Source organism: Mustela putorius, unplaced genomic scaffold, assembly GCF_011764305.1.
Source record: "Mustela putorius furo isolate JIRA1106 unplaced genomic scaffold, ASM1176430v1.1 tig00000193_pilon_pilon_pilon, whole genome shotgun sequence".
NCBI classification, from domain to species: Eukaryota; Metazoa; Chordata; class Mammalia; order Carnivora; family Mustelidae; genus Mustela; species Mustela putorius.
In genome coordinates this window covers 1360-21669 of record NW_025421309.1, presented here as the reverse complement: position 1 = coordinate 21669, position 20310 = coordinate 1360, and the positions used below count along the sequence as shown (strand labels likewise).

General features: G+C 44.2%; 1 pseudogene; it reads left to right on the top strand.

Annotated features, from left to right (window-relative positions):
• Positions 1 to 3042: 3042 nt before the first annotated feature.
• On the top strand, positions 3043 to 20024 carry LOC123391143 (annotated as a pseudogene).
• Positions 20025 to 20310: the final 286 nt, after the last annotated feature.

Genomic DNA, 20310 nt, shown 5'->3' with positions numbered 1-20310 from the left:
TGGCCACAGTCATTAAACTTTGGAAAGAACCAAGATGACCTTCAATGGATAAAAGGATAAAGAAGATTTCATCCATTTTTACAATGGAGTATTATGCTTCCTTCTGAAAGGAAGGACACCCAACTTTTGTATCAACATGGACGGGACTGGAGGCGATAATCCTGAGTGAAATAATTCAAGCAGAGATTGTCAATTTTCATATGGTTTCACTTAATTGTGGAGCATAAAGTATAACACAGAGGACACTGGGTGATCAAGAGGAGAAGTGAGTGGGGGGAAATTAGAGGGGGAGACAAACCATGAGAGACTCTGAGAAACAAACTGAGAGTTTTGAGGGGAGGGGGCAGAGGGTTGGGTAAGCCTGTTAATGGGAGTTATGGAGGGCACATATTGCATGGAGCACTGGGTGTGGTGCATAAACAGTGAATTTTGGAACCCTGAAAAAAATAAAATAAAAATGACAACAACAACTCCTCTTCCCAACCTGTGGTAGGAGTCCCCCAAATGATTGGAAGCAGCCTCCATTAGAGATCAATCCACTGCATGTTGAGTGTCCTCCCACTGCAAAACGACCAAGAAATATCCAATCCCAAAACAAAGTAAGGGCCAGCTCCACCTCATGGAATACCACCTGCTCTCCCTTAGAAAGTGTGCTGTTGCTTTAATAAACCTGCCTTCTGCTTTCACTTTGGGCATTGATCTCTAATTCTCACGTGCCAACAATAAAAATAATGATGGTTTACCGTTACAATTCATAGAAAAGGAGGTACTGGGAAATTGAATGAAAGGGAATAACACAGTAGATTCATAAGTCAATATTCCTTGTAAAAAAAATTAACCTGAAAGTGCGTTTCTGCTACCTCTCTCCTGTTTGATATGATAAAGAATGACCACGATACATGAATTATAGATCGGGGTTTTGAAAAGCATAATAGCTTTATACCAACACTTGAGCTTTTATTTATTTATTTATTTATTTATTTATTTATTTCTTGCTAACAAGATAGATCGATTTGATATGCGGTTCCTGACAACCAACCTCAGAAGTAATTCCATCTTCATGAGAAGTCAGAAAACACCACAAACCAAACCTCAAAATAGATTCAAAGAGAAAATACTCTTTAAAAAATTTCCCTTCCTGGGGTACCCGAGTGGCTCAGTGAGTTTGGCTCACTGGGCCTTTGCGTTCACCTCAGGTCATGATCCTAGGGACCTGGGGTTGAGCCCCATGTCTGGCTCTCTGCTCAGCAGGGAGCCTGCTTCCACTTCTCTCTCTGCCTGCTCTCTGCCTACTTGTAATCTCTGTCTGTCAAATACATAAATAAAATCTTTAAAAAAAAAATTCCCTTGGCACCTGGGTCGCAGAGTAAGTTAAAGCCTCTGCCTTTGGCTCAGGTCATGATTCCAGGGTCCTGGGATCGGGCCCCACATCAGGCTCACTCCTCAGCAGGGAGCCTGTTTCTTCCTCTCTCTCTGCCTGCCCCTCTTCCTACTTGTGATCTCTATCAAATAAATAAATAAAATATTTAAAAATAAAATTTCCCTTCCTATCAGAAGCAGACCAAACCACTAACAAATTCCCCGGAAAGCTTCAGCTAAAAGGTTGTACTTTCTTCAGACACCCAGCAGGACCTTCTTCTCTGGGCCTGGTATTTCTTCAATGGCCTATTCCAGAGAATAAGACACTAAACTACTGAGCACCAAGGGTCTCAGAACCACGAAAGAGATGATGAGGGGCACAAAGCACGCCTCTGGTCACAAAGAGTGTATGTACATGTTTGCTGCTTTTCTGCATTTTTCAAAGCTGAGTTTTTAGCTGGAGGCCGATCCTTTAGGATAAATTGCTGATACCGTATAGTAAAAGCTATTATATGATCCATTACAAACCATTTCCTATCTTTGCATTCTCATGTGCCAAGACAGACACGGATTATTTAAAACCCTGAAGAGAGTGCTATTGCATTTAAATTGCCTGTAACCTTCGTGCCATAGATTTATGATTGATGATAGATTTAGTTAAAATATAACTGTTTTAAATATTTATTCTCAGTAAACGATTTCAAACTATGCTTATTTAAGTAAGTTGGTGCATAATCCCTTTTCTATTAAACCATAGTGCAAGGACCAATGCCGCGCTTCCGAGAGAACCCCAAACTCTTTTTCTAGAAAGCCATATGAGTATGTATCAGGCATCCTCTTTTCACTCCCTTTGTGGAGCACCTACCATGGAGGTCATGTAGTAACCAATAACAAAAAACAAACAAAAATCCCAAACATCCAGGTCGAAGTGATTAGCGTGTGCCATCATGCAATGGCGGACCCTGCCTGGAGACTAGGAGACTGCTCAAACAGATCGTGGGCAGACATCTTAGCCCAGGCCTGTGCTGGGGAAGCTGGTTCCTGGCTCTGGGCACAATCAGGAAGCCAATGAAGTGACCTGAGAGTGCAGCCGGGGTTTAAGGCTGATGATCTTTTCGCAGCCAGGCAGCGCGCAGACACACGTTCGGGGAGCCAGGCTAGGAGTCTGCCCAGCGCCGGCACTGGCCGCTGGCCACGCTGGCAGGCCCCCGGGGCTTCGCCGGCGCCCTTGCCCCGGCCCGCGCCTCAAGACGGAGGTGTAGGGGGGGCGGGGGCGGGGGCGGCTTGGGGAAGGGGCTTTGCTAATTGCGTAAGCGGGAAGTGAGCTCCCAGAGGATGGAGGAAGCGGCAGAGAGTCTGAGAGGAGGTGGAGGGGCTGGAGGAGGAGGGGCGCGCAGCGCCTTGGTGCTGTGCTGTGGCAGAGTCGGGACTGTAGGACCCCTGGACTCGCCGCCCCTGCACTCCCGCGCTCCAGCCCAGCACCTGAGGCCCCACTCTCCTGCTCCCCAGGCCTGCTGCCCCGCCCCGCCCCATGGCTTCTCCTGACGACCCTCTGCGCACAGGCAAAGTGACACCGGGCTGCACCCTCACCTGGAGCAGAAAGCAAGGGCCCTGAGCTGGGGCGGGGGTGGGGGTGTAGGGACCCAGCCTCCCGCAACCCCCGGGGCAGCGGGACAACCCCGGATGTCGCGCGGCACCCTGGTCCTCACGGGGTCAGGCCGGGACGGAGCCACGAGAGGTGACCCTGCCTGCGAGCACAATAGCCCCCATCGCTTGGCACCCCCACGGGCCCGCGCTGGTGCCGAGGACCCCCTTCCCTCATCCCGTGCCGTGGCCCCGCCACTTTTGTTCTGCACTTGGGATCCCAGGTGGAAACTAGTCCCTCAGACCTCCCTGGCAGCAAGGAGCGCAGGGAGGGATTCTCGGTTTTTTAGCCCTGGCTCTTCCTCTCTCCACATTCACATGCCTTCTGGCGTCCCTTTCCTCTCCTCATTTTCACTTTTATTAAATGGTTTTGTTCTGCAAGTTGACCCGCAGAGCGATTTCATGAATGAATATACAGGAAACTGAGTGGGAGCCCACCTGTGAGAGCCCACCTGTGGAGGACTTTCATTAGAATGGTCCCAGGTTTTAGCCTCTGTTCAGAATACTGCCTGTACCTGAGGACCGAGTCCAGATGTTTCTTTCATCTCTGACTTGAATTTGAAATCCTAACGTCACTATGACCTGGGAAGCCGAGGTCCACAGCATCTTCATCTGAAATTCCACTAGAGCTCCCATTTACCTAGTGCCCAGCCTGAGTCTGTCCACTACTGTCAGGGTTCTAGAAGTTCATGCACTGCCCACCACTGACAGTAGGGGCATCTCTCTGTCCAGATTTTCCCTTTACATAAGGAGGTCAGTTACAGGAGATTAGGGCCCACTCTAATGACCTCACTGTAATGTGATTGCATCTGTAAGGACTCTAGTTCCAAATAAGGTCACGTTCTGTGGTACCAGAGATAAGGACAGCAGCAAGGTTTCTGGGGGAAATGCAGGTCAGCTCTTAACAGTCCACTCTCTGGCTCCCCAAATTCGTGTCCTTCCCGTGTGCAAAATACCTTCACCCAATGCCCTCCAAAGCACTAATCATCCCAGAATCAACTCAAAATCTGAAATCTCATCTGTCCTCCTCCACTCAAAGACCCAGATCTCACCCAGACCATGGGACCTGAGGACTGCATCCACAAGCCACAATCTCCTGGTAAAGCTGCCCATCAGGTCCTGACATCACCCTCATTCATCCCAGCAGCCGAGGGCCAACAGTTCCCAGAGGCAGTTTCTCAGAGGAAGTTTGAAGACCACCTCAGAGGACATTCTTTGGGAGTGAATGAAGAAGGAAGGGGGTCAGAGCCTCCTGCCATTCCCAGGGCACCCAGAACCCAGAGAGTGAGGCCTTGGGTGCTTTCTAGTGACAGATTCAAGGCAATTCTTCGACTTTGGGACTTCGGAGTTAACTTAGTTTTCATTTGTGATTATTTTTGTGTGGGGGCCATAGCTTTTCTTTTGACCTATGGCTGTTTTCACTCCCAGTTCTGAAGAAGCCCCTAAATCCTAACCCTGTTGAGGACTCCGAAAGCTCTCAGAGCAGCAGTACTGGGGGACAGTGTGGACACATGGTTTGGTTTCTCCTCTGGCCTGATTCTGCGGCAGCCCCGCTCTGTCCTCCTCAGACTTCAGAGCAATAGCTGAATAAGTGGAGAAAGGACCATGGGGTCAGGAAGGTGGCCACCGAAGAGTGACTTCTCTGGAGGGTGGCTGAGCTAGCGAGTGAGCGTGTTAGTCCAGCTCTGCCTGCAGTCTGGATGGAGCTGAACAGGGGCCAGAGAAGGGGAGGAGGAGCAGAGAGCGGGGACAAAGGGACCAAAGAGGAGATTCAGACGAAGGGAAGTAATTGGGAGGAGAGAAGAAACTCTAGAAGACAGGCATGTAAGAGAGGAAAAGGGATGAAGTGGGCATCGGGAAAGGGCACCACCAGGGAAGGAGAGAGGGGAAGAGAAGAGGGAGAGAGAGAGGGAGGAAAGGGGAAAGAAGAGGTGGCTGGTCCCTCTTTGTCAAGCAGGGTGCTCACTCTTTGGTCCCAGTTTCTGCTTCCAGTGCTACTGGGCTTTGCAAGGAAGGCAGGCTGTCCCCTGGGACCCACTGGAGCCCACTGGAGCCCACTGGAGGTTGGGAGAGTTAAGATGCCACTGGGTCCTGTCCTGAGCTGCTCCCAGCTGCTAGCCTCACCACATGGTGCCAGACGGACCCCAGAACAAAGGAAGGACACAGGCCCACATGTCTGCTGGTGGCCCTGGGCACTTAGCTCATCCCAGTGAACCACACTGCCTCCTCATCCCAGGCTTTCAAAGCCTGCTTCTTCGTTCCTGGCTTTCATGTCTGTACAAACATGAGCCAGATCTAACTCATCTCCGACAGACAATTCTGTTTCACCCCGTGTCAGATTTTTATTAGTGGCTGTGATAGAGTAAGATAGCAATGCTCCAACAAACGGACTATTTCCTCCCACGTGACCTTAGCGAAAAAATCTTCTCTCCTTCCATTAAGCTCATAACGTGGTCTAAGAGTATACATGTGCCTTCGTTAGATGCGAAGCAATACAGAGGTCTTTTTTTTTTTTTAAATTTTACAAGGTAAAGTCAGTGAACAAATCTAAATTGACGAATACGTCTCTAAAATGTCAATCCAGGCAAAGCTTTTTCTGCCTACCGTTTGGAGCCTATGTGGTGACATTTTTAAAACGCTTTCAGTCCCTCAGTGAGGCTCTTAGAAGCTAGCCAGGGCTTACTACGTGCCAGGCACTGTGTCAGGTGTTGGAGCTAAAGAGACGGAGAGCTTGGAGGCAGGCTGGGGAGGGACATCGGTGACACAACCACAGCTAGAAACGGAGGCCAGTGCTAGAAAAGAGAGAGCAGGCTGCATGGAGAGTGTGTACCATGGGGCTTGTGAGCTCACGAATAAGTGGGAGTAAATGGAGTGGGGAGAAGGGGGAGAGGAAGAGGGTCTTCCCATCAATGGGAATCACCTGTGCTTGGAGGCAGGCGCCATGAGGGGTCTCCACAGGAAGAGGGAGGCAGCGTGTTTGAAGGGCAGAAAGACAGGGCAGAACAGGCATCAGTCAATTGGTTGGGTAGGAAGAGATGGATGGGAGGATTATGGATGCCTTTGGAGGACTGAGAATTTGTTAGAGGATCAGTGAAGATTTCTATGGAGACAAATGCCAGGAACTGATAGGTCTTTGAAAGGTCACTCTGGCTGCATTTTGGCAGAGGGGTTGGTTGTTAAAAGGCACAGGCAGGTGTGAACACACCAGGTGGGAGGTGAGTGCAGGAAATCAGGTGAGGGAGCATGGGAACTAGGTCCGGGGGTATATAAGGGAAAATAGCCTTTAATGAGTTCCACAAATTGGCACCAGCTGTAGCTTCATTACAGTGCTGGAAGGGGTAGGTGGGTGTGTCCTGGAGGTTACAGAAATTACATGAGAAAGGGAAGTCTTTTTAGATCTTTTTTCCAACTAGAGGAACTCTCATCTTATTGATAGAATTCCAGAGTGGGAACGGATGGACATGAGGACATCTTTGAAATGTCTGAATATGTTCTTCAACATCTTTGCAAGTGACGAGGAGACCTTGACCTTAGGAGGCCTCGGCCTTCTTTGTAGCCAAAAAGATTTCACCTACAGATTTGGGTTCTCCCTTTTAAAGTCAAGAAGACAGTCCTTCCAAAGGACACCTCCTATCATTTTACGCTCTAATCATATCTCACTAGCTGGGATCTCCAAGACCCTCTGTTCCAGGTTGTGAGTATCCACTTTGGCCAGTCTGGTCTTGCCAAGAACACCACCACAGGAAATCTAGAGCCTGTAGTGCTATTAATAACATCATCTAAGACTGTCTTTGCTGAACTCATGGCCTCTTCCCAACATGACTCACTGAAGCTTTTAACACGTTGTATCCATTAAGCTATAGTTCCCAAAGCTCATGTTCTCTAGTGCCATTAATTTTTAGGGGACCAGGCAAACCTTAAACTTGTGCCCCTTAATTGGATCCCTGTGCCCCCACAATCTCTTTGAATGCCTTTCACCATGATCCTTGAATGAGCTCTGAGACCACTGCTGGTACCTAACACTTCTTGGTACCTTGTCTGTTAGGTTCTTGGAAGAGGAGGTGGCTATGGAGGTGAGTGGGAATGGGAGTGGGGGGATTTCTCCCATCACTTCCTTTTTTGTTTTTAAAATAATGGGTTTTGAGGCGGAGGGAAAGGTTAACCAGACAATTTATTTTCCTTCTCCCATTGATAAAATGTTTACCACTCCCCATTGGAAGAATTTAGATTTTTCTTTAGAATCTCCAGGAAAATCTCCCAAACCAAGAACACCACCATGTGGATTCAGCCATCTTCTGATTCACCTCCAGATTGTCTCCTCCTAACTGCTCAAGCCACAGGTTAAGGGCGAAATGTTCAATGCCCAAGCAATTAAGTGGGGAACACGTTTATCTAAGCAATGGCATGCAGCTCTGTATCTGCATACAGGGGGTCTCTCCCAAGCCTTTCCAACCTCAGCAAAACAAGAAAAAGCCCCAGTGACCTGGGGGTATATATCATTCATTCATTCCTGTATTCAACACTCATGGCGGATCCCCACCGAGACAGTGGGAGAGCAAGGACGGAAGAAATCCTGGAAGCTGAAGTCTGAGGAGGATTTCAAATTGAAGTCAGAGATGAAAGAAACATCTGGACTTGGTCCTCAGGTACACGCAGTATTCTGAACTGAGGCTAGAACCAGAGACCATTCTAATGAAAGGCCTCCACAGGTGGGCTCTCACAGGTGGGCTCCCACTCAGTTTCCTGTATATTCATTCATGAAATCCCTCTGCGGGTCAACATGCAGAACAAAACCATTTAATAAAAGTGACAATGAGGAGAGGAAAGGGATACAAGAAGGCATGTGAATGTGGAGAGAGGAAGAGCCAGGGCAGAAAAACCGAGAATCCCTCCCTGCGCTCCTTGCTGCCAGGGAGGTCTGAGGGACTAGTTTTCCACCTGGGATCCCAAGTCCAGAACAAAAGCGGCAGGGCCACGGCGGGAGACAAGGGAAGGGGGGGGACTTGGCATGCGCGCATGGGGGTGCCGAATGATGGGGGCTAGGGCGCCCGCTGGCGGGGGCACCTCGGGCGGCGCCATCCCCGGCCCACCCCGAGCGGACCCGGGTGTGGCGCGGCGTCCGGGGTGGTTCCTGTGCCCCGGGGGTTGCGGGAGGCTGGGTCCCCACACCCCCCAGAGCTTGCGGCCCGCGCTTTCTGCTCCAGGTGAGGGCGCGGCGCGGTTTTCAATTTACCTGTGCGCAGAGGGTCGTCTGGAGTAGCCATGGGGTTTGGAGGGGCAGCGCGGCCTCCCGGGCTGGGCTGGAGCACAAGAGCGCAAGGGCAGCGAGTCCTGTGGATCCTCCAGTCCCGACTGGGACGCAGCACAGAACCGCCGCGCTGCACGCCCCTCCTCCGCCAGCCCCTCCACCTCCTCCCAGACTCTCCGCCACGTCCTCCCCGAGCTCACTTCCGACTTCAGCAATTAGCAAAGTCCCTTCTCCGGGCCGCCCTCGCCCCGTCCCCCTCCTTCCTGAGGCAGAGGCCCGGGCCTGTGCACAGAGTGAAGCCCAAGGCGCCTGCGAGCATGGTCAGCGCTGGCACTCAGCGGCCTCCTAGCCTGACTCCCCGAGCGGGTATCCTCGCGCAGCCTGGCTGCGAAAAGATCATCAGCCCTAATCCCCGGCTGTACTCTGGGTCACTTCGCTGGTTTCCTGATTGCGCCTGAAGACAGGAACCAGCTTCCCCCAGCACAGGCCTGGGCTGAGATGCCTGCCTGCTATTTGAGCAGTCTCCTGGTCTCCAGGTAGGGTCTGCCTTTGCATGATGGCAGGTGCGAATAACTTCGACCTGGATGTTAGGGTTTTTTGTTTGTTATTTGGTCATTGGTTATTACATGAACTCCATGGTAGGTGCTCCACAAAGCGAGTGAAAAGAGGAAGCCTGATACATATGCATATGGCCATTCTAGAAAAAGAGCTTGAAGTTCTCTTGGAAGCTGGGCATTGGTCCTTCCACTATGGTTTAATAGCAAAGGGATTATGCACCAATTTACTTAAATGAGCATAGGTTGAAATCGTTTACCCGGAATAAATATTTAAAACAGTTATATTTACTAAATGTATCATCAATCATAAATCTATTGCACGAAGGTTACAGGCAATTTAAATGCAATAGCACTCTCTTCAGGGTTTTAAATAATCCGTGTCTGTCTTGGTACATGAGAATGCAAAGATAGGAAATGGTTTGTAAAAGATCATATAATAGCTTTTACTATACTGTATCAGCAATTTATCCTAAAGGAGTGGCCTCCAGCTAAAAAAACTCAGCTTTGAAAAATGCAGAAAAAAAGCAGCAAACATGTACATACACTCTTTGTGACCAGAGGCGTGCTTTGTGCCCCTCATCATCTCTTTCGTGGTTCTGAGACCTTTGGCGCTCAGTAGTTTAGTGTCTTATTCTCTGGAATAGGCCATTGAAGAAATACCAGGCCCAGAGAAGAAGGTCCTGCTGGGTGTCTGAAGAAAGTACAACCTTTTAGCTGAAGCTTTCCGGGGAATTTGTTAGTGATTTGGTCTGCTTCTGATAGGAAGGGAAATTTTTTTAAAAAAGATTTTATTTATTTATTTGACAGACATAGATCACCACTAGGCAGAGAGCAGGCAGAGAGAGAAGTGGAAGCAGGCTCCCCGCTGAGCAGAGAGCCAGACATGGGGCTGAATCCCAGGACCCTAGGATCATGACCTGAGCCGAATGCAGAGGCTTTAAACTCACTGAGCCACTCAGGTGCCCCAGGAAGGGAAATTTTTTTAAGAGTATTTTCTCTTTGAATCTATTTTGAGGTTTGGTTTGTGGTTCTTTCTGACTTCTCATGAAGATGGAATTACTTCAGATGTTGGTTGTCAGGATCCGCATATCAAATCGAGCTATCTTGTTAGCAATAAATAAATAAATAAATAAATAAATGCTCAAGTGTTGGTATACAGCTATTATGCTTTTCGAAATCCGATCTATAATTCACGTATCGTGTTCATTCTTTATCAGATTAAACAGGAGAGAGGTGCAGAAACGCACTTTCAGGTTAATTTTTTTACAAGGAAGATTGACTTATGTACCTACTTTGTTATTCCCTTTCATTCAATTTCCCTGAACTTCCTATTCTATGAATTGTAACAGTAACCCATCATTATTTTTATTGTTGGCACGTGCTTTGTGAACCATAAAGTGTACGCTATAAATGGGAGTTCTTTTCTTTTTTTTTGCAGTTTACAAAAAACTAATTTTTTAAATTTATTTTTTATTTATTTTCAGCATAACCGTATTCATTCTTTTTGCACCACACCCAGTGCTCCATGCAAGCAGTTCCCTCTATAATACCCACAACCTGGTACCCCAACCTCCCAACCCCCCCCATTCAAAACCCTCAGATTGTTTTTCAGAGTCCATAGTTTTTCATGGTTCAGCTCCCCTTCCAATTTCTCCCACCTCCCTTCTCCTCTCTAACTCCCCATGTCCACAAAAAACTAATTTAAAAACATTCATCCACCAGAGTACCCAAAGGGCTCCCACATAAACTATCTGTCATTCCATTATGTCATTCTGCTTTCGCTTCTATTGCTGTCCAAACAATGTTTTAAAACATTCTTTAAAATGGGCCTTTTTAACAAGATTTTTACAAAAGATTTTATTTATTCATTTGTCAGAGAGATAGCACAAGCAGAGGGAGAGGCAGGCAGAGTGGGAAGCAGGCTCCTGGTAAGCAAGAAGCCTGATGGGGGACTCGATCTCAGGATGCTGGGATTATGACTTGAGCTGGAGGTAGACAATTAACCAACTGAGCCATCCATGTATTCCTGAAATGGGCATTTTTGGCATTTCCTGATAGCACCTACACACTCATGAATCTCAGATTCATGATATATGGTGCTAGTGGACTTGACAATCATGCACTCACGCATGCTGGATTTGACTCACGGGCCTGTCACTGTGAATTTGGGTGGCTTGCTAAACTTGCTACATAGAAACCCAAGCATGTAAGAATTTGCAGGATTGTGACAGTTCAGTGGTATAATGTATACATAAAAATTCCTAAACCAGTGTCTCTCACAAAGTAGGTACAAATTGACCAGCTCCCTTCCTGCCTTCATTCTGTCCTTGGAATTCCGTCCCTTGGGAGAAGTTCCTACTTCCTTTGTTACAAGAAATGAACGATATTTACTACACTGTTGGTGCATAGCATGGATCAATACATTGAGTGATAGTATTAACATACTTCTTGAACTGCCCATTGCCCCCAAGCACCAAATAAAATATCATGCTCTGGGGAAACCAAAGTGAGAGGTCCCCAACTTTTAGGAGTTATGGACAGGAGAGAGATGCAAATACTGTGTCAGTGTAGAACCAGGGTAACTAATGTTTAAACCAGGAAGAGAATATGTGTGGAAGAAAGGCACCGATGATGTATAAAGCCATTTGGCTGGATGGTGACTACCCTCAGACTGACAATTTGCCATGAAAGCTTCCAGGCAAATTTGAGATCTTTATTAGTGACAATATGGCTATAGCCTTAAGGGGAAGAAAAAAACCAAAAACCAAAAACCAAAACACACATACAAACTGTTGGTCTTGTGTCTTTTCACAAATAATGACAGTTATCAGAAATTTTATCTTTAAATGGGGAAAACAGCAACTGAAAATGTATTTCATTTGATTCATCACAGAGTATGGTGTTTTTGTTCATTTCACACCATTTTTGTTAAGTTTTATTTAAATTAATGTAATCTGAGATAAAATGTTAATATTCCTGAGGGTATGGACAATGAATACAAATGAACCAGCTAAGTGGGCTCCTGGACAGGGTCTGATCTATTTATAAAAGTAGCTGGAGCTAAATTGTTTGTTCCAGAAGAAGATAATGCCTTCCCTCCGTTGCATTTGCCTTCTACAGCCTAAGTGGGAGTTAATACGTTCACTTGTCTCCTTAAATTTTGTCCAGAGTGTGTTAAAGCAGTCATAGGGGACCTGGGTGGTGTTGCCATCTGCCTTCTCATAACAATGCCCCAGTTTTCTCCTGGAGAATCAACGTTCCCGCTTTCAGTCCATGCACTTGGGCAGCGGCAACTTCACACTGGCTCCTGACACTAGCAGTGGCATGTCATCCACTAATGGCCTTTGAGAACGTCACTGAGTGAGCCGTGAGTTTAGTAGATGCACAAGACCTTTGCTGGGTCGATGAGGAGGTGGGTCTCTGAATAACTAGCCCGAGATCCACTTGCGTGTGGTGGAACAAACGAGCAGTGATGTGTTGGCCAGAGTGCCCATCCTAGAGAGCCCTGAATGCCAGACAAAAAGCATTTGAGACTATTTTTTCAGGCAACAGGAAGCCAGGAAGCTAGTTTTGAAAAGCAGCACATGAAAATTTGTGTTTTTGGAAGATTAGTCGGGCAACTGTTTGTACGATACGGTGGAAGGAGGAGAGTTTGCAATCCCTGAGTGCATTTAATCTTTATGATGCAGTGTAATTTATTATGAAGTTGAATTTGCATCCTTATCCAAACGTAAGGGAAACTCCTGTCCAAAATTGTAAATGTTTTTTGGTTGCCTTTTTTTTATAAAGATTGTATTTATTTATATGACACAGAGAGAGATCACAAGCAGGCAGAGAGGCAGGCAGAAAGAGAGAGAGAGATGCAGGCTCCCGGCTCATCAGAGAAACTGATGCGGGGCTCGACCCCAGGACCCTGAGATCATGACCTGAGCCAATGGCAGAGTCTTAACCCACTGAGCCACCCCGGTGCCCCTGGTTGCCTTTTTAAGCATTCCTTGTCTCACATGAAGTGATTACAAATTTGCAGATGTGCATTAAAATGATGTATTCCAAAATGTTAACAGAGGAGTTAAAAAACTTATTAAGTAAAATATTATCATTTTTTTGATTTGAAGCCTATTTGACAAGGGACATAGCATTCTGGTACATATAGGTATACATGAATAATTATTTTTTAAAAAAAATCTTTATTTATTTATTTGACAGAGATCACAAGTAGGCAGAGACAGGCAGAAAGAGGGAGGGGAAAAAAGGTTCCCCGATGAGCAGAGAACCTGATGTGGGGCTTGATCCCAGGACCCTGAGATCATGACCTGAGCTAAAGGCAGAGGCTTAACCCGCTGAGCCACCCAGGTGCCCCTAAACATGAATAATTCTTAAAGGTTCCTCTACTCACTTATATAGAAGCCCTTTTCCAAACAGAAGATTAAATCTCTCTTGGCTACTCCTATCAGCTTATTCTGAATTATTTTCCATCCAGAAGCATGAGCTATAAAACAACAGTTTTTGCACAGTCTTTGGTTTTTCCACCAAGAGAATCACATAATTTGTGGGTGATTCAGTGTGGTGTGCTGCTAAAAGCATTTCCAATGCTGTGGATACAAGGGTAGGGTAGTGCAGAGAGGTAAGGAAACAGGAGAAAATGTATGGCTCTCTAATGAGCACTTTATTCTAGAATTTTCCTCCAGCCTTGGGAGCTCACCACTCACAAGTGTGTGCTGTTGCCTTGATCTCATGGGCCACAGTGCTTAGCATCTTCCAGCTGCTTTTTTTAGTGAATACACATATGTAACAATTGATTTCTTGCCCCGGACATTGAGAGAAATATCTGTTCAGAGGGATGGACACTCTGAACCAAAACCAGAAAAAACACTCTCTGTATTCTTCTTGTTTAATGAAAAAATATGGTTAAACCACTTTTGACAGTCTACTACATACAGCAAAATGTAAATCTTAATTGAAATATGTCCTCTCAGCTGTGCTTTAGCAACAGAGTCCTGAGCTTTTCAGGTTTTCAGTCTGAAAGAGTACACCTCTGGTGCTCTGAAAGGGAAGAGAAAGGACACCCTGTTCTCCACATAAATTAAAGAACAGAAATCTGTGCATTTAAGTGGGCCATATAAAATTTATCCAGCAATTATCTCCTAACTCCTTCCTATCCAAATTACCTGATATGCTCTCCCTACTCCTTTATTTCCACGTTACTGCCTTTTCCAGGATTCTGTCTCACATCACAACAGGTCTTCTGTTATTTCCTTCTTGCAAGCTAGTTTTGTTTTCTCATCTAAAAAAAATCAACAATCATTGTGTATTTCAATTCCCATTTTCCTCAAATGCATTGATTCTTCTTATCTATTACTCTTTTCTCATACTCAGTGTCTTTGTCTTTATGGGGTTTGTACTTTGCTTTTCCCCATCCCTTACTGCCATTATATAATCAAATCTAATAACTTCTTAGAGAAAGTTAAAAATTCCTGCATAGCCACACGTGAACACAAAGTCACTGATTTTTAGCAAACCTATAAATAGTCAGACATCCATTCAATTTCTATTTTTTAAGATTTTATTTATTTATTTGACAGAGAGAGATGACAAGCAGGCAGAGAGGCAGGCAGAGAGAGAGGAGGAAGCAGGCTCCCTGCTGAGCAGAGAGCCCGATTTGGGGGCTCGGTCCCAGGACCCTGGGATCATGACCTGAGCCGAAGACAGTGGCTTAACCCACTGAGCCACCCCAGGCGTCCCTCCATTCAATTTCTTAACTGAGTCTCAAATGCATCCTGAGTTCTAACCTAAAACTAAGTTCTACTTCTTACACGTTGTTATATGACCAAATTCTTTCAGTTCAGTATTTTGTAACATTTAAATATTAATCAATTGATGCTTTGTCTGTGTATTTCTATGAAAATAATTTGAATACTGTAGATTTATTGTTATATTTATAGATTTATAATCAAAGTTTCATCAGTTGAAGTTTTTGGAAATTTCAGATATAATGATTAACCTAAAATGATACTGCCTCAAATCCCTCTGATATCAAGGCCCAACACCTGATTATAGCCAAACCTGTGGTGGATAGTTCCATGGGAAATTGCAGTTACTTTACACGGATAGCATCTCATGTTCTCTCTCTCATTTTAGAATGTCTCCAACACAACCCAAAAGTGTAGGAGAGTTAATGTCCTCTGAGGAAAGCTCTCAGTGAAGTGGAAATAAGAACCATAGATAAAATTGTCAGTTTTCAGGTCTTCTAGAGGACAACTTAAAGAAGTTTCTCAGGACCTTTCAGTAAAAGCAAGCCTTCATTTTCTATCCACAACAATTATATCAACAATGTACCTCTTTGACAAAGTTGCTTCTTCACTGTCTCACTTTCCCATTCTTTTCTACCTTGGATAATCTCCCAGATAAACTAACAGTACTCAAATCCTTTGTCCTACTCTTTGCTCTCAGGATAAATGGAGCCAAAAGACTTAGATTAATATCAAGTTCTGAATGGGATCTTAGAGCTATTTCTGTCCAGATTTTCATAAACATAGGGACCTTTGAATTATCAGGCTATAAATAAGTTATAAATGGAGGGGGGCAAAAGCAAAAAGTAGAAATTTTTATGTTTGATTTTTAATCATGGTTAATTGACTTTATTGATTATTAAAAATACTAACATTATAAAAGTGTGGATCTTTGTAAAACAATGTCATAATGTAAGAAATAAGTTGCATAGTCCTTTTGAGAATATTAAACCACGTGTTCAGGTGCCATCTAATTTCTTGTTTAATCCAGAACTTTGGTGTGCATTATCTTGAGTAATAGGATTTTGAAGTCCGGACAGACTAACAGAAAACTGATCCAAATGTGTGTGTTTATATTTCTGCTTTTGTTGTAAAACTCAGAGTGTGATTGCTGGTTTAAAATGGTAAAAACTAATAATGTTCATGGACTCTATTATAAATTTTCTAATTGTATGGGAAGAATCCAAGAAACATATAATTAATTGGTTTGCAAATCCTCAAAGAGCTACAGGATCAGGTAGTGGTATGTTCTGATTCAACAGCATCATAATGCAGCATTTTATATGTGTGGCTAATGGATATTTTCATGAATGTTTGCTAGCTAGTCAGCCAATACAGAGAAATATTAGGTAGGGTAATTACTCACAGTTGTGTTTAAATAAAATGAGAGAAAATTATCAAATGACACTAATAATAATTATCCTATAGCAGGCTAAATAATTCAATGATAATTACAAGTATTAATCTAGCTTTCTTCCCTGATTATGACTCTTCTCTCCTTTATCATAATGGGAGTAGCAGATTGTCTGCAATGAATTGTGAAAACCCAGCAGTGACTTTGGCAGTGAAGGCCTCCCATCAGTTTTGATAGGTTAAAATGATTCTGGTTGGTCTTGAGCAAATGTGTCAATTTTTTTTTCTGTGTGTGTCATAAAAAGAAAGAAGCAATAGTAAATTCTTGCTGTTATTCCATGGAGCCAATAAAATCATACTTCCAAAAGGCAGGGGGCTGACAGGGCGCGGGCTGCTGCGGGGGAAGGGACCCCGAGGCGTCTGCGGAGACTCGCTCGGTCACCCGCGCGGGATTGGGGCGCAAGGGTCATGGGCGCTCTCCCCTGAGACGGAGGTCGCGGGCGGGGGGGGGGGGGGGGTGGGGTGTGGGGGGGGAAGAGGCCCGAGAGAGGTTGACGCGGAGGCCGCGGGCCGGTGACTGGGCGCAAGGCGGCCGGCGGCGGCAGCGGCGGCGGTGGCGGCACCACCACCACCACGACTACCACCAGGTCGGGCTCTGTGCTGCAGCCCAGTCAGCAGAAGCTGGCGGAGAATCTCACCATCCTCAACGACTGGTGCGTCAGCATGCTGACTTGTCTCTACAACATCAAAAAGGCATGTGGAGATCCCAAGGCAAAACCATCCTACCTTATTGATAAAAACCTGGAATCTGCTGTGAAATTCATAGTCAGAAAGTTCCCTGCTGTAGAAACTCGCAACAACAATCAACAGCTTGCACAGCTACAGAAAGAAAAATCAGAGATTCTGAAAAATCTGGCATTATATTACTTCACATTTGTAGATGTTATGGAATTTAAGGACCATGTTTGTGAATTGCTGAATACTATTGACGTTTGCCAAGTCTTCTTTGATATTACTGTAAACTTTGATTTAACAAAGAACTACTTAGATTTGATCATAACCTATACAACACTTATGATACTGCTGTCTCGAATTGAAGAAAGAAAGGCAATCATTGGATTATATAACTATGCTCATGAAATGACCCATGGAGCAAGTGACCGAGAATATCCATGCCTTGGTCAGATGATTGTGGATTATGAAAACCCTTTAAAGAAGATGATGGAAGATTTTGTACCCCACAGCAAGTCTCTTTCAGATGCACTGATTTCTCTTCAGATGGTGTATCCTCGAAGGAATCTTTCAGCTGACCAGTGGAGAAATGCCCAACTATTGAGTCTCATCAATGCACCTAGTACAATGCTTAATCCTTCACAGTCTGACACCATGCCTTGTGAATATCTCTCTTTGGATGCAATGGAAAAATGGATTATCTTTGGCTTCATTTTGTGCCATGGGATTCTAAATACTGATGCAACAGCATTGAACCTTTGGAAGCTAGCTCTTCAAAGTAGCTCTTGCCTCTCTCTCTTTCAGGATGAAGTTTTCCACATTCACAAAGCTGCAGAAGACTTATTTGTAAACATATGAGGCTAGAATAAGCGTATTAATGACATAAGAGAATGCAAAGAGGCAGCTGTGTCACATGCTGGTTCAATGCACAGAGAAAGACGTAAATTTTTAAGGTCTGCACTGAAAGAATTGGCTACTGTCCTCTCTGATCAACCTGGCTTGCTAGGTCCGAAGGCACTTTTTGTTTTTATGGCATTATCCTTTGCCCGTGATGAAATTATCTGGCTACTTCGTCATGCAGATAACATGCCAAAGAAGAGTGCAGATGACTTTATGGACAAGCACATTGCTGAGTTAATATTTTATATGGAAGAGCTTAGAGCACATGTAAGAAAATACGGACCTGTAATGCAGAGGTATTATGTGCAGTACCTTTTTGGCTTTGATGCTGTTGTTCTCAATGAACTTGTGCAGGATCTTCCTGTTTGCCCTGAGGATGAATCGATTATCATGTCCTCTTTTTGTTAACACTATGACTTCCCTGAGTGTAAAACAAGTTGAAGATGGGGGGGAAGTATTTGATTTCAGAGGAATGAGATTAGATTGGTTTTGTAGATTACAGGCATATACTAGTGTTTTCTAAGGCTTCACTTGGCCTTGCAGATCACAGAGAACTTGGAAAGATGATGAATACAATAATTTTTCATACAAAAGATGGTAGATTCCTTGGTGGAAATGTTGGTGGAAACATCAGATATCTCCATATTTTGTTTTTATAGCCGTGCTTTTTTGAGAAGATGTTTCAACAGTGTTTGGAGTTACCCTCTCAGTCAAGATATTCCATTGCATTTCCACTACTTTGCACTCATTTTATGAGTTGCACACATGAACTGTGTCCAGAAGAGCGACATCATATTGGAGATCGCAGTCTTTCCTTTATGTAATATGTTCTTGGATGAAATGGCCAAACAAGCTCGAAATCTCATCACTGATATTTGCACAGAATAGTGTACTCTTAGTGACCAGTTGCTACCCAAGCATTGTGCCCAAAACCATTAGTCAAGCAGTGAATAAGAAGTCAAAAAACAGACTGGTAAGAAAGGGGAACCTGAAAGGGAAAAGCCAGGAGTTGAGAGTATGAGGAAAAACAGGCTGGTAGTGACCAACCTTGATAAAATTGCACACTGCACTTTTTGAATTGTGTTTTCTCTATAAATTATGTACCAAACATGGTAGTTTGGGAGCATACGTTTACCCCATGAGAATATTTGACTTCTCATCTGGAAATCCACTTTACTAAGTCAATTGTTGGAATGACTATGTATAATCAAGCCACACAGGAAATTGCAAAACCATCAGAGCTTCTGACAAGTGTAAGAGCATACATGACTGTACTGCAGTCAATAGAAAAAAAACTATGTGCAAATTGATATTACAAGAGTATTTAATAATGTTCTTCTTCAACAAACACAACATTTAGACAGTCATGGAGAACCAAACCATTACAAGTCTATATGCAAATTGGTATTTGGAAACTTTGTTAAGACAAGTCAGCAATGGTCATATAGCTTATTTCCCTGCAATGAAAGCATTTGTGAACTTACCTACAGAAAATGAATTAACATTCAATGCAGATATTGAATGATATTCTGACATATCAGAAATGAGGTCATTATCAGAACTACTAGGCCCATATGGTATGAAGTTCCTAAGTGAGAGCCTTATGTGGCATATTTCATCACAAGTTGCTGAACTTAAGAAACTTGTGGTGGAGAATGTTGATGTGCTAACACAAATGAGGACCAGCTTTGACAACCAGACCAGATGGCCGCACTCTTTAAAAGATTATCATCTGTTGACAGGGTCTTGAAGAGGATGACAATAATTGGTGTAATTTTATCCTTCCGGTCATTGGCCCAGGAAGCACTTAGAGATGTCTTATCTTACCACATTCCTTTTCTTGTAAGTTCAATTGAAGATTTCAAGGATCATATTCCAAGGGAAACTGATATGAAGGTTGCAATGAATGTATATGAGTTATCATCAGCTGCTGGATTACCTTGTGAGATTGATCCTGCCTTGGTGGTAGCTCTCTCTTCACAAAAATCAGAAAACATAAGTCCGGAAGAAGAATATAAAAATTGCCTGCCTCCTTATGGTCTTTGTGGCAGTTTCTTTGCCAACATTGGCTAGTAATGTGATGTCTCACTATAGCCCTGATATAGAAGGGCACTGCAACAACATACATTGTTTGGCCCAAGGCCATCAACCAGATCGCTGCAGCTTTGTTTACAATTCACAAGGGAAGCATTGAAGACCATCTTAAAGAATTTCTGGCACTTGCATCTTCCAGTCTACTGAAGATTGGCCAGGAGACAGATAAAACAACAACAAGAAATAGAGAATCTGTTTATTTACTGCTAGATATGATTGTGCAGGAATCCCCATTCCTGACAATGGATCTTTTAGAATCTTGTTTTCCTTATGTCTTGCTGAGAAATGCATACCATGCTGTCTATAAGCAAAAGTGTTACATCTTCTGCATAAAATAATAAAATATCTACTTATTGAAGACAAGCACGCATTTTTTGTTGCTCTGGTTTTTACCTGTAAAACTGTGGAACTATTTTTACCTTAAGGCCTGAAAAACAGTTTTTGTGGATTATAAATTTCTTTCATACAGTTGTATTTCTGATCATTTGTTTCATTCAATATGGTTGGACTACAGTATACTTGGTTGATTTAGGTTTCATATTCACTGAATTCACAAAAAGTTATTCCTATAATTTTAGAATATCATTGTTTGAAAAAACATACATTATCTCTATGTTTTTGATATTTGAAAATG